We start from the raw sequence: 22,252 nt of genomic DNA, 5'->3' as shown, positions 1-22,252 counted from the left end.
AGCCACTGAGGACCCCGTGTAGAGGCTGCAGCCCTGACCTGGTTCCACAAGGCCTCCAAATCGCTCATCCTGCCTGTATTTCTCTCCGCAGGGGCTGACAGAACTTCTACCAACAGGGAAAATTCTGGAATGATTTCCCAACAGCCTGTGCAACATCCCAACCCTTTCCTGCTCCACCCACACACCTGACCTGCTCCTCCAATAAGGTAAGCTGCCCTTTTTCCCCCTAACTAACTCAGTAAAAACTTAACCCTTGCCGACCTGTTCCTCCCATAGTCATGCCGACCCTCCGTCTAGATTTTCCTCCGGGTCGCACTGTACGTACATACACTGTTTTTGTATGTGCTTGTTCAATATCGCCCCTGCGTGGGTAAACCATGGCTTGTCATACCCTTTAAAACAGTGGTTCTCAACCTGGGGGTCGGGACCCCCTTGGGGGTCGAATGATGATTTGCCAGGGGTCACCAAATCCTTGGCTGTTCCTGAAGCCCTCACCGATCTCCCAGCCTTTTTGCGGCCGCCCAACAGGGCTTTCCCTGGAGCCCGTGGCCGCCCACTCAACCTCTTCGCAGTCGCCCATTCAGTTCATGGCATGACTGGGGGGCAGAGACTAGAGGTCAGCTGACTGGTGAGGAATGTGAAGTGAGAGGGGCTGGAGGAGACCCTGTCTCCTGATTTTGGCATAGGTGTCACTGCTACAAGACACCACAAAAAAAGAGACACTGAAGCTGGAGACACAGTGAGTAACACTACCTGTGATTAGAGTTGCCAATAAAAGTCCCCACTACAGTTCTCAGATCAGCAAATGACCTTCATCAAGAGCACCTAAGTTGGCTGATCAGAACTCCCCCCAGCACTGCCACTCATCCCATCCCCCCCACCAAGGAGTAAGAGAAGGAATAAAAATAGAGAATACGTGGAAGGGTGAGGAAAAGAGGGGGAGGAACAAAGAAAAAGGGGGAGAAAGAATAAGAGAAAGAACAAGAAAGACGGCTAGAAGGAGGGATGGGGAAAAACGAGAAATTAGGATAGAGAGAGATAAAAGGGAAAGAAAGGAGAACAAAGAGAAAGAGTGGTACATCCTAAAATGTACCATAAGCGATTTTAATACTGTATGAGTGAAAGGGACTCAGGGAGTGCTAAATGTCCGTGGGTTAGGGGCACAAATTACTTGTCTTGCCTTGGGTGCTGACAACTCACGCTACGAAAATAATTTTACTGTTAGGGGTCCCCACAACTTGGGAAATGTTATCAAGGGGTCACAGCACTAGAGAGGTTGAGAACCACTAAAAATATTGAAACAGAAACACTGTAATGTTTGAAAGTTTTTTATGTACATAGGGGCAGCCATATTTGTTCATTACATACCTAAGCTGGGTATACACATACTGAAATTGGCCGGGTCAGTAGGAACTAGCCAACTTTCAGTAAATTTGTACTGCTTTCTGTTCTCTGTTAATCAGAAGCCAGTCAATAGAGAGGGTCAGTGACAAGGCTGGTGAAGTAAGAGATTTCATGGAACTGGTTGTCACAACTAAAACTGTCTGGGAGGAAGATTGTGAGAGTGTGGATTTGGGTAAGTATTACTCTCTGTTGAATCATTCTAGGGTTCCTCCAGAGATTTTATGGTGCTGACTGTGCCATATGGTAGTATCGATAATCCCATTGCACACTTTCCAGGATAAGGCTTTACGAATAGTGGGTGCTGCAGTAACAACTAGCTTGAACTTGAAACATCACAGACCTTGGATTATCAATTCGACATGCACGACGAAGGGGTCCTGAGTGGCTCCAAAACGTTGCAATATGCCCATTGTGATGTGATCATTCTTCAATAAAGATTTGGACCTAATTGACGATCAGTGGTGTGCTGGCGAATATGTGCATTTGATCTGCCATGTGGTGCCTACATCACTTGGTAGAGTTGGCAACATGACACCAATGATATTTTTAGCTGTTTGTAAGGATAGCATTCTGACCACCACTGTAACGGGGATTCTTCTCACTGACCATCAATGTAGGGGTATTTTTCCAATTGGCAATCCATTTTTTTTGTTTTAGTAGGGGATCCCTGAGACCTGGAAACTATTTTAAGGGTTCCTCTCAGGTAAAAGGTTGAGAAAGACTGTTCTGGACAAAACTGGCACTATATTCTTCATCTGCTGGGAAAGACCAATTTAATGTTGACCTTTTAAAATGGTATATGTACATTTTACTGGGTTAGAGGTGAGGGGAAAATTATAAGGGGGTTCACTGACAGTAGGTGAAGAAACTGCAAAGTAACTTGATTGGCAAGACAATTGAGCCAAGACAGTGGGAGAGAAGAGGGCAAGCTCCACATATGTCTTGCGGCCTCTATAACTTGACATTACTATCAAGATGCTTTAGTACAAACTGTTTTACACCATAAAGGTTCTCCCCGTTAATCTCAAACACTCTGACCTGATATGTTTTTTACAGAATGTTCCATTGGTACATTTGGACCACAAACCCGTGCATTCAAAATGCATGCAAAGGTTACTCTCCTACTTTGTACATGGGTTTGTGGTTACTCTCCTACTCCTACCCACCTTCCAGAAATGGGGGACCTAATTTGATCTTGAAATACTGAACAGAACTTGGTATCATAAACAAGATACACAAGGGACTGCATTCATGGCACCTCAGTTTACACAGATACTTGACCAGAATATGATACTGTGCATTAATTTGTTATTTGTTCTCCACACTTCCCTCCAATATACCACATTGTATTCAGTACTTGTATGCTAAATAGCCACCACGCATACCATTTTCCCCACTTGTGGAACAACCCGGAGCTCCTAGACTCCTTAAACTTTACGTACCTATTGATACACAACAGTCAATAGCTCAGTGTTTTTGATGCAATCAGTGATATCAGACCAGACCTTAGGCCCCTTTCACACAGTCGGACCGTTCAGGTCCGCCTGTCAGTTTTGTCGGCGGACCTGAACGGGCACTCCATGCTAGTCTATGGAGCGACGGATGTCAGCGGTGACATGTCCACTAATGTCCGATCCGCTAAAAGCAGACGGATGCCTCTACGTTCAGATCCGTCGATGGCGGATCGGATCGGGTGAGATCTGATGAAAACGGACACGCTGTCCATTTTCGTCCGATCTTTCCATAGAAACCAGCGGCGCTCGACAAGCCCCTCCCCACTCAGTGAGCAGAGAGGGACCTGTCATCCGCCGGCTTGATCAACAGAAAGATCTCCCGCTCTCCCGGATCCGCCTCGTGAGAAGGAGGCCTTAAACTAACGACTCTCCAACTGAAACACCACTTACTTCCTGAAACATATTTTGCAATTTAATAGCCAGGTCCTTCTCCCCTTTCTACAATTACTGTCAGGTATAACACTGATGGTCACTACTTTGTATCATTCTACATACTTATCCATCATATCATACCAGAGAGGCGTGTGATTGGCCCCAAATTTATACTGCAGCAGGACAATGACCCCAAACATACAGCCAATGTCATTTAGAAATATCTTCAGTGTAAAGAAGAACAAGGAGTCCTGGAAGTGATGGTTTGGCCCCCACAGAACCCAGATCTCATCATCATGGAGTCTGTCTGGGATTACATGAAGAAACAGAAGGATTTGAGGCAGCTTCTATCCACAGAAGATCTATGCTTAGTTCTCCGAGATGTTTGGAGTTCATTCAAAAACGATGTTCAGGTGTACCTATAAGAATTGATGCCGTTTTAAAGCCGAGGGGTGGTCACGCCAAATATTAATTTGATTTCGATTTTTCTTCTCTTCCCTCACTTTGCATTTTGCAAATTGATAAAAATAAATAATAAAATATATATTTTTGAGCGCATTCTTACTTTTGCGGCATGTCTTCACACCTGCCTAAAACTTTTGCACTTTACTGTATGTATACATGAATATACAAATTGCAAACCCTGGGGAATATACTACATGAATGAGTTGTGTGAGTAAATTGTTACAGTTGAACTCAACTCTATCTGAGCACCACAAACTATAAACGCTACTTAAATCGTTTTTAATATTGAAAGCAAATTCACCCATCCATCCGTGCCTGCATGCTTTATTTTGTTGAGAAATCACTTTGAACCCACCCCCCTGAATTTTAAGGTGCAGCCATCTTGAGTAAAGGCAGGTAAATCATGCAGCATTTACTTCCTGGAATTCATCTGCCCTTAGCTCAGGCACGCAGGCAGGAGGGTGTGGTTAACTGAGAAAGCCCCTCCCTCCCCTTCTCCAGATAAAAACAAATGCCAATGAAGATTCCTTGGATGGATAAAATAATTTTGACCTAAGCCAGAAACCAGGAAGCAGCTGAAGAAATGTATAAAAAAGTAAATATGATATACTTTCCTATCTATTTATTAATACTATCAGCATAAGGATTAAAAAATAGTTAAAGGTTAATTGAGAGAGTTTAGTTCCACTTTAAGATTTAGCTTAACCGGTTGCGGATCAGCCGCCGCAGTTATGTTCTCCTGGGCGAGGCGTCGTAGCTGTACATCGAGTGCGCGGCTGCCTAGGGGGCACGCACGCGCGCACCCAGCGCACCCGCGGCGATTGGATTCGCTTCAGAACCGATCAGTTTCCAGGCCCAGGCCAATGCTTTCTGGCCTGGACCTGGTGATCAGTTCTGGCGAATAGGAGACACAAGTGTAAACACAGGCAGGGGAAGTGATGTCATCTCCCTCTCTGGAATTCTTTTCCGTTACAGAGAAAGGAGAGAGGACATCTAAACGTGAGTTGTACCAACATACACTGACACAGAACACATAGGCACACTTTTCACCCCCCCCCCCCCCCAGTTAACCCCTTCACTCCCTGTCATAAAGTCACCAAGTGCAGTTTTCATATTTTTCTTTGATTACTGTACTGGTGTCATTTGTGACACTAATCAGCGTTAGGGTACCCCCTTAATAAGGTTTAACCCCTTGATCACCCCCCTGTCAATGTGTAGTTAGCCAGGTAGCTAGTTACTGTCACTGTCAGGTTTATATAGCGTACCCGCCATATATTGCTGAATAAAGGTTTAGGGTCTGCGTCAGCCCCATGCAGCATCAGATTAGTGCCAGTAGCGCTAACACCAATGCATGCACCATACACCTCCCTTAGTAGTATAGTGTGAACGGATCAATATATTTGATCTGATCAGATCTATACTAGCGTCCCCAGTAGTTTAGGATTCCCAAAAAACGCAGCGTTAGCTGGATCAGCCCAGATATTTGCTAGCACCTGTGTTTAGCCCCTCTGCCCAACCCACCCAAGTGCAGTATCAATCGATCACTGTCACTTACAAAACACATAACTGCAACGTTCGCAGAGTCGGGCCGGATCCCTGCGAACGCTAACAGTTTTTTTGGCAGTGTTTGAAGCAGTCGCTGACAATCAGGTGCTCTTTTTTCCTGTGAGTTTCACTAGTTGTACCAGTAAATTTAGAGGCCACAATGTCCAATTGAAGGTACACTAGTGAAGAGGCCTACACGTTTCTGACCATGACAGATGAGAGTGAAGAGGAAGTCACCCACCTGTCAGATTCAGGCCCAGAATACGAACCGGTAGACAACAGCGGCACCCTGACAGATAGCTCTGACGACGGAGTAGTGGTCCCTGCCAAGGTCAGGCGTACCCGACCCTGTTCTTCTGCTGTTGTTGAGGTGCAAGAACCGCAGGGCTCTTGTATGGAGCAGAGAGCCAGTACTAGCCCTGCTCATCCTTCTGGTGAACTGGCAGGCACCAGCGGCCTAGTACATCCTGGTCCTACATCCAGCACTGCAGTAACACTTGGTAACGTGGCGAGTCCCATAAGTGCAGTTCAAATTGGTGCGGTGGCTAGCACAAGTAGTGTCCCGCAGCCACCAAAAAGACGAACACAGGCCCGTCTAGCCCATAGTGCTCTTTCCGCTGCATTTGCCAATCCGAATTGGGAGCCCACCACTTCTGCAGCGCCCGTACTTCCCCCATTCACTGGCCAACCCGGAATTCAGGTGGAAACAGTTGATTTTATGTCACTTGATCTTTATTCGCTGTTTTTCACGGAAGATCTCTATAGATCTATTGTGAACCAAAGCAATTTGTATGCTGGTCAATTCATCGCCGCTAATCCCCAGTTGGCCCTTGCCAAAGATTGGAAACCTATTACAGTTTCCGAATTTAAGACCTTCCTGGGCCTATTCCTCCTCATGGGCATAACTAATAAAAGTGAGTTGCGGTCATATTGGTCCACTGACCCAATTCATCATATGCTCGTGTTCTGTGCTTGCATGACCAGGACACGATACGAGCAGATCTTGCGATTTATGCACTTCAATGACAATGACTCTGTCGTCCTTGGAGTGACCCTGGATATGATCGGCTGTACAAAATTAGGCCCCTCGTAAACCACTTCAACCAACAGTTTGCAGCCTTGTTTACTCCTGATTAAGTTGTCTGCGTTGATGAGTCCCCTTGTCTATCAAACAGTATCTTCCCAGCAAGCGTGCCAGATATGGAGTCAAGATGTATAAGCTCTGTGACAGGGCAACAGGCTATACATGTAGTTTTATGGTTTACGAGGGAAGAGATAGTCACATGGAGCTGGAGAACTGCTCAGACTACATAGGGAGAGCTGGTAAGATTGTGTGGGACTTGGTGTCACCCTTATTCGGAAAGGGGTACCACTTGTACGTGGACAATTATTACACAAACGTGCCACTTTTTAGTCACCTTTTTGATTGTGGAATTGGTGCATGTGGCACCGTGCAATCTAATTGCCGGGGCTTCCCCCAATGGCTTGTAGAGTTGGGGGGAGAAGCCTGCTTGAGAAGTAATAATTTGCTCACAGTGAAGTGAAGGGATAATCAGAATGTTTTCATTCTGTCCTCCCTTCACGCAGATACAATAGTCCAAACTCCAACGGCGACTGGTGTTGTGGAGAAACCCCTCTGTGTCAACGAATATAACCTTAACATGGGAGGGGTGGACCTCAATGACCAGATGCTGGCGCCCTACTTAATTGCCCGTAAGGCCAGACGCTGGTACAAAAAGGCATGTTGAGTCCATGTAATATTTTATATTTTGCCACAAGTGTCGGAAAAAGAACAAACTTTTTTTTTTTTTTTTTTGCACAAAGTTGTCACTAAATGATATATTGCTCAAACATGCCATGGGCATATGTGAAATTACACCCCAAAATACACTATGTTGCTTCTCCCGAGTACGGGGATACCACATGTGTGAGACTAGCCATGTACAGGACCCCGAAAACCAATCACCGCCTTCAGGCTTTCTAAGGGCATAAAATGGTGATTTCACTTCCTTACTACCTATCACAGTTTCGAACGCCATGAAATGTCAAGAAAGCACAACCCCCCCCCCCCCCCCCCCCCCAAAAAAAAATTACCCCATTTCGGAAAGTTGACACTTCAAGCTATTTGTTGAGAGGCATGTTGAGTCCATGGAATATTTAATATTTTGCCACAAGGTTCGGGAAAATTATTATTTTTTTTTTTTTTTTTACACAAAGTTGTCACTAAATGATATATTGTTCAAACATGCCATGGCTATATATGGAATTACACCCAACAATACATTCTGCTGCTTCTTCTGTGTATGGGGATACCACATGTGTGAGACTTTTTGGGAGCCTAGCTGCGTCCAGGACCCCAAAAATCAATCACCGCCTTCAGGCTTTCTAAGGGTGTAAAATGGTGATTTTACTCCTCACTACCTATCACAGCTATGGAGGCCCTGAAATGTCAACATAGCACAAAACCCCCACAAATTACCCCATTTTGGAAAGTAGACACCCCAAGGTATCTGTTAAGAGGCATGGTGAGTATTTTGCAGCTCTCATTTGAAAATAAAGATTAAAAAAAAGGAAATTGTATTTTTCTTTTTCTTTTTTCAATTTTCAAAACTTTGTGACAAAAAATGAGATCTGCAAAATACTCAACATGCCTCTCAGCAAATAGCTTGGGGTGTCTACTTTCCAAAATGGGGTAATTTGGGGGGGGGGGGGTTGTGCTATCTTGGCATTTCATGGCCTCCGAAACTGTGATAGGCAGTGAAGAGTGAAATCAAAAATGTATGCCCTTAGAAATCCTGAAGGCGGTGATTGGTTTTCGGGGTCCTGTACACGGCTAGACTGCCAAAAAGTCCCACACATATCCCCGTACTCAGGAGAAGCAACAGAATGTATTTTTTGAGTGTAATTCCACATATGCCCATCGCATGTTTGAGCAATATATAATTTTGTGACAACTTGTCCATAAAGTGTTTTGACCTACTTTAAGGCTCGGTTCACACTGGTGTGATGCGGGAACCCCGCAAATTCAGTGTGGGTTCACCTGAATCACACACTGGTTCACACTGAGATCTGTGAAGTTAACGACACCCCCAGTTCGGTTCGCAGATCGCAGTGCAAACTGTGAAATGGTGCAGGAATCAGATCGCATGGGTGTAAACACCCATGCAATCTGATTCCAGTGCGGAACAAAAAAAGGGTTCTGCACCATTCTGGCGCGAATGTGATGCGATTTCAGCCATACATGTGATCTGCACAGCAATGCGGTGTGAATCACATACAATGTCTATTCTAAGGGCTCTATTCATAAAACATTTGTTGGCCAAATGTCAAAAAGCTTTTGTGCAAGCTGTACAAAAGTTTCTCTTTTTTTTTCTAACAGTTTATTCCTGTATCATCAGCTTCATCTAATGGCCAAAAGATGGTATTTTTTTATTGAAGTAATTTAGACAACTATACTGCATTTTGGCCACTAGATAGAGCTGATGACACAGGAATTCATCTATTAGAGAACACACAGTGAAATTTTGTTCAGCTTGCACAAATGTTTCTGACATTCATGCAATGAATGTTTATTAAATGGACCATTAAATGTATTGTAAATAGTACTTTAATCTGTGGTTGTGCATGGCTCATGTGGTCAACTACATATCAGCTTTATGACGGGGGGAGCTGAGAGTTAAAGTGGAGTTCCACTCCTAAAATTATTTTAGCATTTTTCAGCTGCATTAAAAATGATTAATAAAATTTGGAAAAATTTTTTTTTTTTACTCACCTCTTAATGCCTGTTGCTAGGGGGTCCCTCGTAATCTGCCTCCTTACTCACCTCGGCTCCTTGCGTCACTTCCCTCAGCACCGGAAGGAAGATCACCTCTACCCCTCCCTCTAGGCAATCATCTGGGACACGTCACAAGTCCCAGATGATTGCACGGCCAGTCACGGTGCGCGGCTCGCACATGCGCAGTGGGTGCCCGGCTGTGAAGCCACAGCTGGGCACCCACAGTTACAATGCTGGCGCCGCTGAGTGGAGGGGGAGACGAGCAGGGCTTTGATCCCCCCGCATCTCTGGACCCTGGGACAGGTAAGTGTCTGATTATTAAAAGTCAGCAGCTGCAGTATTTGTAGCTGCTGACTTTTATTTTATTTTTTTTAAGCGGAATTCCGCTTTAAACTATTTGGACTTTATTGCATTGCTCAGTGCTCTTTAATCTTGCCATTGGTGCTTGCTGATCGGTGGAGAGAGCTGCTGCTCCTTTACCATCCAATCACAGGCCTGGCTGAGTTGTATTACTCTGACTGCAATGGAGAACAGTGAAAGGTTAGGATTTTGAGTAGTGTTTGGCAGGGTGTCTGGATTAGAACTAGCTGTATAGAATTACAGTTTTTGGCAGGTAAGACTGGTCACACTTGTATATCAAATGTGTATTTAGCTGTTTGCTTACAGTTACACATAATTAGAACTTTTAAAAAAAGAAACTGCAATGTATCTGTAAAAGGAGATAAACCAGCCAGGTGCTGTCTGCAATTACACCCTGTACACTAGGTTAGTATTGGATATGTGTAATTGTTTTAACCTTTAAGGCCCGTACACATGGGCAGAAGGTCGGGAGACATTTGCCGGTACTGTACAAAAAACACCAGCCGTCATTCTGCCCGTGTGCATGTCGGACATGCATGCTGGAAAACCAGCAGCCGACCAACTCCCGATCAGCGCTCTCAGCCAAGGGCAAGGGGGTGGGGGGGTGCGTCCCCTTGTTAGATCACAACAGCACAATGGGGGAGATCGCTGGACTAACCTCTCATGGTTAGTACAGCCGCTTCCAACCAGAGCTGTCAGTTTTTGGGGTTGCACAAAAAAACTGTAGTGTGTATCCAGCTTTACTTTACATAGTTTTTTTTTGTCCTGGTGTTCACAATTATTTGTTTGCTGTGCTCTTCTTTGAAGGTGATATTTCACATACTGATTGGCTGAAGCACGTTCCATTGCAGCCTTTCTTTACCTACTGTATTTACCCTAGAGAATACATTTCAGGTCTTGGGGAACTGCCGCCTGTGGTTGAGCTGTCCTATTACTTTCCTTCAACCGCTACCCCCTTTAGCCGCACATACTGAACACAACCTATTCAATGAATGTGCCTGCTCTGCAAGCACCCTGCACGCGGTTGCAGCACACTGGTACAGGGATCAAGGGGTTCGAGCGGGCAGTGAGGAGGTAATACAACCCCTCCTCCCTGCCTGTCAAGCACTAGTGTGCACGAGCCCTTACAGCGGAGGTCAGAATACGACACTTATGGACAGCTAAAATGAACATTACTGTCATGTGGCTCGCTCGGCCAAGTGGAGCTGGCCACAGAACTATACAGGAATCATTACATAGCAGGTCAATCACAGCTCAAGGAACCTCCTATGAACTTCTGGTGAAACCCTGGTTAAGAATGGATGCTGTAGAGCAGCAGTTGTCAACTTATAAGCTAAAGGAGGCCTCAAATGCAACCCCTAACATCACCAAAGGGCCACACATAATGTTCAATACGTGCAATACTTTAGATGTCAGAAACTGTTGACCTAATAGAGGAAAGGAGGCTCATAGAGTGTGTACAGGATACATTTTTGGCTGGGGATATGCTGCAGAAGACAATATGAAAAAGGGAACGTGTTACATGAGGCTAATAGAGACCAATGCTACCCTAATCAATGTTCCCACTACAGACTGCTGATGTCCACAGGTCCTATAATAAAAGGCCTCATACAGCCCTTGGCCTGCAGGTTGGGTACCAGGGTTCTACATATTTGTATTTAAGAGCATATTCAGGATAGTGGTGGTGTCATTACCCAAATATGACAATGCACATATTTGGAAAAAATTGATTTTTAAAACAGCTTACCTATAAAATCCTTTTCTTGGAGTACATCATGGGACACAGCGCACCATAGTAATGACTATCTGGGTTATATGCTACCTTTAGGTGATTGGACACTGGCAACCAATAGTAAGAAGGTTCCTCCAATATAACCCCTCCCATACAGGAAGTACCTTTAGTTTTGTAGCAAGCAATGAAGATCCCAGAAAAGAAGGGAGGGACCTCTGTGTCCCGTGATGTACTCCAAGAAAAGGATTTTACAGGTAAACTGTTTTAAAAATCCATTTTTCTTTATCGTACATCACGGGACACAGAGCACCATAGTAATGACTATCTGGGATGTCCTAAAGCAATGCATTTGAGGGGAGGGAACACAGTATTCCAAGATCCCCTTCAGACCCAGGACTTAAAAGGCTGACGTCCAGTTGGTAAAACCTGGTGAACGTATGAACTGAAGACCAAGCTGCCGCTTTGCAAACCTGAGCCATAGACACCTGTTGGCGCACTGCCCATGATGTACTAACTCCTCTAGTAGAGTGAGCTTTGAAATATCTAGGTGGAACCCTGCGTTTCAACTCATAAGCTTGGATAATGAGCTGGTGAATCCACCTAGAGATAGTTGAACTAGTTGCTGCCTGTCCCCTCTTAGGACCCTCTGGCAGGACAAAAAGGGAGTCAGTCTTCCGAACGGGAGCTTACATATTTAAGTAGACCTTATCCGCTCTCACCACATCCAGTGAGTGAAGTGACTTTTCCTCTTTAGTCTTAGGATTGGGAAAAAAGGAAGGTAAAATGATATCCTGATTCAAATGAAAATTGGAAACCACCTTAGGTAAAAAATCTGGACGGGGGCGCATCACCACCTTGTCTTGATGTAAACATAGAAACGGTTCCTTACATGAAAGGGCGGCCAATTCAGACACCCTTCTAGCCGAAGTTATGGCTACCAGAAAAAACAATTTTCTGGTCAACAGGATTAAAGGTATATGCCTAATTGGTTCAAAGGGTTGAACCTGTAGGGCTGATAACACCAAGTTCAAGTCCCAAGGGCTTAAGGGAGGCTTAAGGGAGGCTTAACCGGCGGTTTTAAGTGCAGTACCCCTTCACGAAGGTTCGCACTAAGAATTGAGAAGCAATTGGCCTTTGGAAAAAAACTGATAAGGCCGAAATTTGCCCTTTAATGGTTCCTAAAGATAAGTTTAAATCAATTCCTTATTGAATAAAGGCAAGGATCCTCCCAATTGCATACTTGCGAGGATGCCATCTCTTTTTCTCGCACCAGGATATATACTTCCATATACTATATTTCCAGACCCTATGGTAGATACTTCTAGAAACTGGCTTTCTAGCATTAATCAGGGTAGATAAGACTGAACCTCTGATACCACGGTCCTTCAGTACCCTGGTCTCAATAGCCATGCCATCAAATTCAGCAACCGTAAAGAAGGATGGTATATGGGACCTTGAGATAACAGATCTGGACGGTCTGGGAGACATAGCGGGTCCTCCACCGCCATCCTCACAATCTCGGAATACCAGGATCTCCTGGGCCACTTCGGGGCCACCAGGATCACTGTACTCTGCTCCTCTTGTATCCTGCGCAACTGGTGTGGCAGCAACTGGATCGGAGGGAAAGCATAAATCAGGGAATACCTGTCCCAGGGAACCACTAATGCATCCGTTCCGATAGCGAGAGGATCCCTGGTCCTGGATACAAACCTGTCCACCTTGGCATTGAATCTGGATGCCAGAAGATCCACATCTGGCACCTCCCAATGCTGGCAGATCTGAAGGAAAACTTCGGGGTGAAGAGACCACTCTCCCGGTAGTAACTGCTGGCGACTTAGGTAGTCTGCCCGCCAATTGTCTACCCCTGGAATATAGACTGCTGACAGAAACGGCACATGTCTCTCTGCCCAAGTTAATACGTGATTTACTTCTCTTTGCGCCGCTCGGCTCCGGGTGCCCCCTTGGTGGTTGATGTATGCCACCACCGTGGAGTTGTCGGACTGAATCCGGACAGGAAATCCCTGCAGTCTGGACGTCCAAAATAGGAGAGCCAGGCGAGCTGCCCGAATCTCTAGCAGATTGATGGGTAAGGACTTCTCTGCCTGAGACCATATTCTCTGGACGGATGCCTCTTCCAGGACTGCTCCCCAGCCTAGATGACTGGCGTCCGTAGTTACTACCTTCCAGGTTACTGGTGGAAAGGATTTTCCACCATTCAAGTTGCTGGTCTTTGACCACCAAGAGAGTTCCCTCGTTATCTTTAGGGATAGAGACATAGGATGATCCAAGGTTTGAATCGACTTGACCCAGGCTTCCAGGATAGCTTTCTGGAACATGCTGGAGTGAAACTGCGCATAGGGAACTGCACTGAAGGAAGATGCCATCTTGCCCAACAGCCTCATGCATAGACGAATCAAAGGACCCTCTTCCCCCTTGACTCTCTGAACCAGCTCCACTATAAAGCTGACTCTCAAGGGAGGTAGAATTACCTTTTCTTGGGTCGAATCCAAGATCAGACCCAGATATGTTAAGGCCTGAGCTGGACGAAGGGCCAATTTGTCCATATTTAGAATCCAGCCTAAAAACCTTAGGAAACGGACCGTAGTCACAATGTTTTCTACCAAGGTGGAGTAAGCTTGATCCCTTAACAAGAGGTCGTCCAGATATCCTACCACCGAGATCTTTCGGGACCTTAGGCAAGCCAATACTGGGGCCAGAACCTTTGTGAAGACCTGAGGGGCCGTGGCTAGACTGAATGGAAGTGCCACAAACTGGAAATGACACCCTTCTACTGCAAATCGTAGGAATCTTTGATGTGGACCAAAAATCGGTACATGCAGGTATGCGTCTTTGATGTCTATGGACACTAAAAAATCTCCTTTTCTCAAGGATGCGATTACTGAACGAACTGACTCCATCCGGAAAGTTCGGACGTTTAGAAAGGAATTGAGGGATTTGAGGTCCAAGATGGGCCTTACCTCTCCGTTTGGCTTCAGCACTGTAAATAGGTTCGAGTAGAACCCCCTGTACCTTTCTTTTTGCGGAACCTTGATGACTGCCTTTCCAGCTGTTCTAAAGCCAGGAATAGGCCCATCCTTTTCTCCGGGTCTGATGGAACCCTGGATACCAAATATTGATTTGGGGGAAAATCCCGAAACTCTATTTTGTAACTTTGAGATATGGTGGAAATAACCCACTTGTTCTGAACCAATCTTCCCCAAGCATCTGCGAACCACTGCAGTCTGCCCCCCACCCGCAAGAGTGGGGGCGCCCCTTCACAAGGAAGACTTGGAATTGGTTTTAGCTGGTTTCTGGGTTCAAGGTCTCTTTGGACCTTGAGGCTTCTTAAAGGTAGGTGGCTGAGGCCGTCGATACTTCTTAGGGTAAGAGGCACCTGGCCCAGGAGCATTGGGAATCTTAAAGGAAGGCTGCTTACCCCTTCTTTTGACCGGAAGCAAGGAGCTTTTCCCTCCTGAGAGTTTTTGGATGTATTTGTCCAAATCCTCCCCAAATAGATGCTCACCGTGAAAAGGAAAGGCCGCCAGTAGCCTCTTGCATGGCGTCTCGGATGACCAATTCTTTAACCACAGTACCCTGCGCATATGAATTGAGAGTAGTGCAAACCGGGACATCTGCTGAATCGAGTCCTTTAATGCATCTACCGCAAAACATAAAGCACAAGGAAGTTCTGATGGTTCGTCAGAAACTTCCTCTTGAACAGGCAGGTTCCTGACCAATTTCTCAAAATGGTCCTTCACCACCTGACAGTTACCGATAGCCGCCACTGCCGGTTGTACTGCTGACCCAGCTACTGAAAAAGAAGCTTTTAGTAAGGATTACAGCTTTTTATCTGCCGGATCCTTAAATCCCTGGGTATTATCCACTGGGCAGGTCAGACTTTTATTCACTGAAGAAATGGCAGCATCAACCAAAGGTGTATCCCACGTCTTCCTGAATTTTTCCTCCATAGGATATAAAAAAGAAAACCTCTTTGGAGGCAAGTATGTCCTGTCTGGGTGGTCCCAGTCACCGTAAAGTACCTGTTCCAATAATGGATGTAAAGGAAACGCCTGGGAACCTGGTTGAGGACGCAAGGACCCTAATGTAGAACAGGAGGGTCCTGGTCCCTGCACCGGAGGTAATTTAAATCCAGCTCTCACCATCTCGGCCAAGGACTGGATAAATCATTTTTGAGATTCAGAGGCTGAAATTGGTTCTTCAGAACCTGAATCCCCAGCCGAGGACTCTTCAGCCTCCCCTTCCTCTTTGTCTTTAATGGCCTCCTCCTCCAAATCCTCTGTCCATTCTGGATCCAAATCACAGGGACCCATGCCAAAAGTATCCTGGTGCTCAAGTGTTTCACCACTGGGACCAGGCTCAGGGGAGGGAGATCTATGACGTTTCTTCCCTCTTCCCTGTGTTACTGTAGCAATCATACCTGCTATCTTGCCTTCAAGGCCAGCTAGGGCTGATGCTGAATCATCTTTAGTAACATAGGCTGATGCAGGGATATTGGTAGTGGCCACTACGCCTGACAACTGTAATGGCTCAGCTAGGCCAAATGCCGCAGGTCTTTCAGGGGAGACTGATGCTGTAGTAACCTGAGGTTGATCTCCTATTTTTGAAGGAGTCCCTTTAACCCCTGGACTTGCCCTGCTCCCCGTACCTCGTTTCCTGGAAGACATTGCTTACAAGTTTGAGGAAAAAAAGGCACTGCCTCTGAGTTAACTAGCTGGGACCAGCGTATAGCTGCCACCACAGCCTTACCAGCCTTCAACCTGTTGCAAATGTCCAAATTTACGCCCAGACCTCTGTGTCCCACTGCACACTAGGCTCTGTTGAGTTTAACTGACTAGCAGCAATGAACATGCAGGTGCGTAACCTCCCCTTATTGCGCCGCCCAGTGACGTACGCGTGGCCGTGCTTCTACTGCGCACGTGCACCCTGCACGACGTGCACACACAGGCACGCCGCGACCCATGCGGCGACCTCGTGCACACATGCGGCCTGTGCGTGGCACACACCGCCACGTGCGGGAGCCACACATAAGCTGCACTTGTCAGCTTGCTCTGTAACCTCAGTAACCGCTTGCAATGAGACAGAGGGCCTACTAAGACACTCTATATTAGTAACAACAGAAATATTGATAGGCCTCCCAGAGGGAGTACTCACCGGTCCTCGCTGCAGGGCCTGCACAGGCCCAATCTTCCCCCATCACGGTGGGTATTGCCACTGAGGACCTTCAGGGACCAGGTCCCCCATTGAACGGGGTCCACACCCCTGGACCTGTAAAGCACCCTTTTGGTTCCCTTGGGCAAGAAAAGACCAGGGATACCATATAACAAGGGTCCAGCGCCTAAAAGGACACATTACAAGCAAAACCTTGTTCTTGAACCAAGGCTCGGGTACCATCCACTTTAGCTTTTTATGCCATCCGAATGGATCCGATATAACATCCTCACTGGGACATTTATTTGAAGAAATTTGAAGAGCTTCCACAGCCGTGACCATCACCTTCAAGACACTGGCAAAAAACTAAAGGTACTTCCTGTATGGGAGGGGTTATATGGGAGGAACCTTCTTACTATTGGTTGCCAGTGTCCAATCACCTAAAGGTAGCATATCACCCAGATAGTCATTACTATGGTGCTCTGTGTCCCGTGATGTACGATAAAGAAATTATGGAAAACTTGTGTCACTGGGTGGGCAGGGCCTGATGGGGAACTGATAGACTAGTTCTTTATCAGGTCAACTTCTCTGTTTATTGACAGTGCTATTGGTCTGAATAGTAGCTATGGATCCTCCAACAGCTGCATGGTGTCAGTCAACAGCCAGGCAAACATGATGGGGATCAAGTCTCTCTGATTCCTATTAGGAGCTGCTCATCCCTACTATAAAACTATCCTCCGACTTCAGTGCCCGCCAGCAACAAATTCATGCATCTGTCCGTGACAAGTACTTGAATCAGCTGTCCACAATTTTGGTACAGTGGCTGACAGAATTTTAAAGGGTGTCTACAACGCCCTCTATGAGGTTCCCCCATTGTCCTTAGAGAAAGTCTTTTGACATGGCTCTGTCCATGCAGCTGCACTGGGGATAAAAGAAGCAGCTCTGCTAATGACAGCAGATATAGCTGCCTGGCATAATGTGGTAATGTAAAATGGTGCAATAAAAAATGCCTTTACAGAAAAAGTAATGCTTTATTTACTGTATGCCAACTTGATATATTTGATTGCACTGAATCTGTACTACCTTTAAAATAAAAAATAAAAATGAATTATGAGGTGAAAAGCGGGCACATAATTGTGGGTTCCCCTGTGCCTGTAGGTAGCCTTCAATTCCAAGACTTATAATGAAAATGTTGACTTTCAGCTTTGAAAGTCAGAACTCTGGCACACTCTCTGCAATACACAAATTTCTGTTGGTTATAAAGATGTGGGCACCACTGTGTGAACAGTGGGGGGGGCTGGAAAAGCTTTGACCACCATTGCACATCCAGAGCCCTGGATTGCTGGTGATTACCTATATTTTAATGTTTATTGTAATTTTCTTCAAAGACATAATTAATTAGTAGTAAACTTGAATGTTTTTAGATTATATCTACTCTGCATATTCTTTCTTGAAAGCTGAATTCCAGGAATTCGGTCACTTTGTAAGAAGTAGAGGCACACTATGAGTAAAGTTCAAGGAGATGCATGACATCTCATGAACTTATCTGTATTAGTTACAGAATTTATGACTCTGCTCAAGCATACACTGACATACACTGACACTCAAGGCACACAAAGCAGCTATGCCCGCCCCTCCCCTCTGCTGCCCATTCGGAGAAGCCTTTGTATTTTTGGATGAGTTCACATAATACAAAGGCTTCTGTGATTGGGCAGGAAGGAAAGGGAGGGGCAGGCATAGCAGCTGCACCAACTCTAATGTTGTAGATGCTTAGACCTGAAGCATCATCATCAGACTCCCACAAATACAGTGATATCCATCTTCTGGGAGTTCAATAAAACTGTCAGATGTAAACAGAGATAAGCCGAGGAGATGTCATGCAACTTAACTCATAGTGTACCTTCATGTTTTACAAAGGAGTTTAATTCCTGGAATTCGGCTTTAAAGTTGAACTTTAGAAGTACCTGTAGAAAGGTCTAATGGAAACCTTACTGGAGGGAGCATGAACTTTGCTGATTGCTGATGTCATATAAAGTGTGACAGGACTGAAAGCTAAAAATTGGCCTGGGCAGGAAGGGGCTGAAAGTGCCATGTATTGAAGTGGTTAAAGAGACCACCTGGCAGGTCTCTAAACAAGGCAAAAGGCCAGTTCCCTGTTAGAGAAGAAGTATTATAATGACCATTCTTGCAGCCCTTGACTGCTCCCTCCCTCTATCACTCTCATTAAAATTTGACACATCCAGGAGTGTCAGATGTCTGTGTACTCATGCAGATTAATGTGCATTGAGAAGAAATACTATGATCTTATTGAATGGGCTGCCAATGCTCTACAATGTACAACAAACTGGACCTACATTTTTATAACACAGTGCACGTACATTGGGATCTACTGTAGTTGCGTGTTGGGGTGCCATTGTAAAAAACTGCTCACACAACGCACCACACAAATTACTGTCCATTAGCTTGTACTGCAGATCTTTGGAACAACACCCACCTTTCAACATGACCACCAGTCACTGGAGCACCGTGGCACACTTTTAACCCACAGGAATTGTTTTCTCTCATAAAAGGACTGATTCGGAACATTTTGTATGGCAAATTCAACCAGTCTTTGCATTTTTCTTTATTCAGTACAAAGAAACACATACACCTTCTATTTATACATATATTATTTCATCGCTTAAGTTGTCAATGGGCTAGAACGGTGGTTTGCAAAGTGTCCATTAGCTAAATATCAGCTTATGAAATAATCAAAGTACAAGCTCATAAATAAAAATGCGAGGAAGCCTTCAATAATAATAAATGATTAAGGAAAATGCAATCCTTCTCATTGGACAAGCCGAGTTCCTGTAATTGCATTTGAATAGCCTGGGGTTTTGAAAGCCTCTCCATCAATAATGGGAGTAGTGTGTGCCTGTGCTGTATAACTGCTAATTTACGCCATTATATCTCTCATGAGAGATCTCTCGGAATAAATCCCATTGCAATCAGATCCGTTCCTTTCTGAAAGTCCCAGTGTGAATCCAGGGCTGCATTGTGTCACCAACAAAGAATTAAAGGTTACAGATGCTGAGATAGTTTCCAAGCCCTCTGTTATGTTTTGATGTTTGTTCTAAATTCATTTTGCTATTATTGCTTCAGATAGATTACAGACTTACAACCTGCTAATTGCTTCGAAGCGCACTGAGCTGGGGTTGATTAAGGACGACACTGATACCCCCGTGTACTAAAAATATTGAAACTAGCCCTTCCTTTTAATGCTTACCTACAATTTGCCTTTTTAGGTAACAGGTTAGCTGCAGGGCCGTATCTACAGTGCATGGAAAAAGTATTCATACCCCTTGAAATGTTCCACATTTTGTCATGTTACAACCAAGAACGTAAATGTACTTTACTGGGAAGTGGCACATATTAGTGAAGTGGAAGGAAAATGATAAATAGTTTTCAATTTTTTTTTACAAATAAATACCTGATAAGTGTGGCGTGCATTTGTATTCAGCCCCTAACTAAAATCTAGTGGAACCAATTGCCTTCAGAAGTCACCTAATTAGTAAATTAGAGTCCACCTGTGTGTAATTTAATCTCACTATAAATACAGCTGTTCTGTGAAGCCCTCAGAGGTTTGTTAGAGAACCTTAGTGAACAAACAGCGTCATGAAGGCCAAGGAACACACCAGACAGGTCAGGGATAAAGTTGTGGAGAAGTTTAAAGCAGGGTTAGGTTATAAAAAATATGCCAAGCTTTGAACATCTCACAGAGCACTGTTCAATCCATCATCCGAAAATAGAAAGCGGATGGCACAACTGCAAACCTACCAAGACATGGCTGTGCACCTAAATTGACAGGCCGGGCATAGAGAGCATTAATCAGAGAAGCAGCCAAGAATCCCATGGTAACTCTGGAGGAACTGCATTATTAGTTGTGCACTCCACAAATCTGGCCTTTATGGAAGAGTGGCAAAAAGAAAACCATTGTTGAAAGTAAGCCATAAGAAATCTTGTTTGCAGTTTGCGAGAAGCCATGTGGGGGACACAGCAAACATGCGGAAGAAGGAACTCTGGTCAGATGAGACCAAAATTGAAGGTTTTGGCCTAAAAGCAAAAGCTATGTGTGGTGTAAAACTAACACTGCACATCTGAACACACCCTCCCCACCATGAAACGTGGTGGTGGAAGCATCATGTTGTGGGGATGCTTTTCTTCAGCAGGGACAGTGAAGCTGGTCAGAGTTGATGGGAAGATGGATGGAGCCAAATACAGGACAATCTTAGAAGAAAACCTGTTAGAGTCTGCAAATGACTTGAGACTGGGGCGGAGGTTCACCTTCCAGTAGGTCAACGACCCTAAACATACAGCCAGAGCTACAATGGAATGGTTTAGATCAAAGCATATCTATGTGTTAGAATGGCCCAGTCAAAGTGCAGACCTAAATCCAAATGACAATCTGTGGCAAGATTTGAAAATTGCTGTTCACAGACACTCTCCATCCAATCTAACAGAATTTGAGCTATTTTGCAAAGAAGAATGGGCAAAAATGTCACTCTCTAGATGTGCAAAGCTGGTAGAGACATACCCAAAAGACATGTAACTGTAATTGCAGCGAAAGGTGGTTCTACAAAGTATTGACTCAGGGGGGCTGAATATAAAATGCACACCACACTTTTCACATATTTATTTGTAAAAAAAATTGAAAATCATTTATCATTTTCCTTCTACTTCACAATTATGTGCCACTTTGTGTTGGTCTATCACATAAAATCCCAATAATTTTTTTTTACCTTTTTGGTTGAAACATGACAAAATGTGGAAAATGTCAAGGGGTATGAATACTTTTTCAAGGCACTGTATGTGTGATGGATCTCCAAAGTAAAATCTTTAAGAGTGCTGCGGCAAAGCACATGTTACAGCATGCAGTAACACATAGCAGTGAAGTCCAAATTCATTTGGAATAGCATCTTAACATACATGCGGCACAACCCACAGCGATGCATAGCAACACACCATGGTGCATTGCAGCTAATTTTTTTAATTAATTGGGACTTTTTGGTGCATTGGAAGCCCGTTGATTTCAGTAGTTGGTCTTAATGCAACACATGTTGACATAATGCACAACAATGTACTGTATAAATGTTACTGGGCCCTCAAGTGTATTTTAAACCCCCCAAAAATATATATAATATAATGTAGTTTACTAGTCTTTAGATGTGGTGGCTGTATTGGGTTTCTTTTTTCAAGATTTGTTTGCTTTTTTTCACCTGATGATTCTGTCAGTAGGTAGCACCCTCCTAAGTTCAGAGTAGGCTGCTAGGTATGTAGCACCCTCCTAAGTTCAGAGTAGGCTGCTAGGTATGTAGCACCCTCCTAAGTTCAGAGTAGGCTGCTAGGTATGTAGCACCCTCCTAAGTTCAGAGTAGGCTGCTAGGTATGTAGCACCCTCCTAAGTTCAGAGTAGGCTGCTAGGTATGTAGCACCCTCCTAAGTTCAGAGTAGGCTGCTAGGTATGTAGCACCCTTCTAAGTTCAGAGTAGGCTTCTAGGTATGTAGCACCCTTCTAAGTTCAGAGTAGGCTGCTAGGTTTGTAGCACGCTCCTAAGTTCAGAGTAGGCTGCTAGTAACATTTTTAATTTAGTTAGCTCCTCTGTAAAAGTGGAGCAAGGGTTTATTATTTAGGGCTGTTCAGTGTCTCACAGTTTGCTCTTCTGTTACTCACCCCTGTTTTCCAGCAGTATAGTAGGAGGGAGTGCAGGACAGGAAACTCCAGCCAATCCATGGGGAGGTGTGCCCAGAAGGTGGAGGGAGAGCCCATATATATTCTGAGGCCTGGCAGCCAGGATGCAGAGTTCCTTGGTCCAGTTCTTCAGTTCTGCCCCCTGAGGCAGAGAGGAAGTCAGAGGAGCCTTTGAAGACATTGAGGTC

The 22,252-nt window shown here is 44.9% G+C and overlaps 1 protein-coding gene across 1 annotated transcript in view; it reads left to right on the top strand.

The window, feature by feature from the left end:
• DRC4 (dynein regulatory complex subunit 4) overlaps positions 1-22,252 on the top strand; it is an 80,777-nt gene that overhangs the window by 553 nt on the left and 57,972 nt on the right. The window contains exon 2 of the mRNA XM_073604437.1: positions 92-206. The gene's annotated coding sequence lies outside the window, so the exon portion shown is untranslated. The remainder of the gene's footprint in view (positions 1-91; positions 207-22,252) is intronic.

The sequence above is a fragment of the Aquarana catesbeiana genome, linkage group LG11, assembly GCF_042186555.1.
Source record: "Aquarana catesbeiana isolate 2022-GZ linkage group LG11, ASM4218655v1, whole genome shotgun sequence".
Classification (NCBI taxonomy): domain Eukaryota; kingdom Metazoa; phylum Chordata; class Amphibia; order Anura; family Ranidae; genus Aquarana; species Aquarana catesbeiana.
The sequence above is the reverse complement of the archived record's forward strand: the minus strand, read 5'-3'. Positions and strand labels throughout refer to the sequence as shown.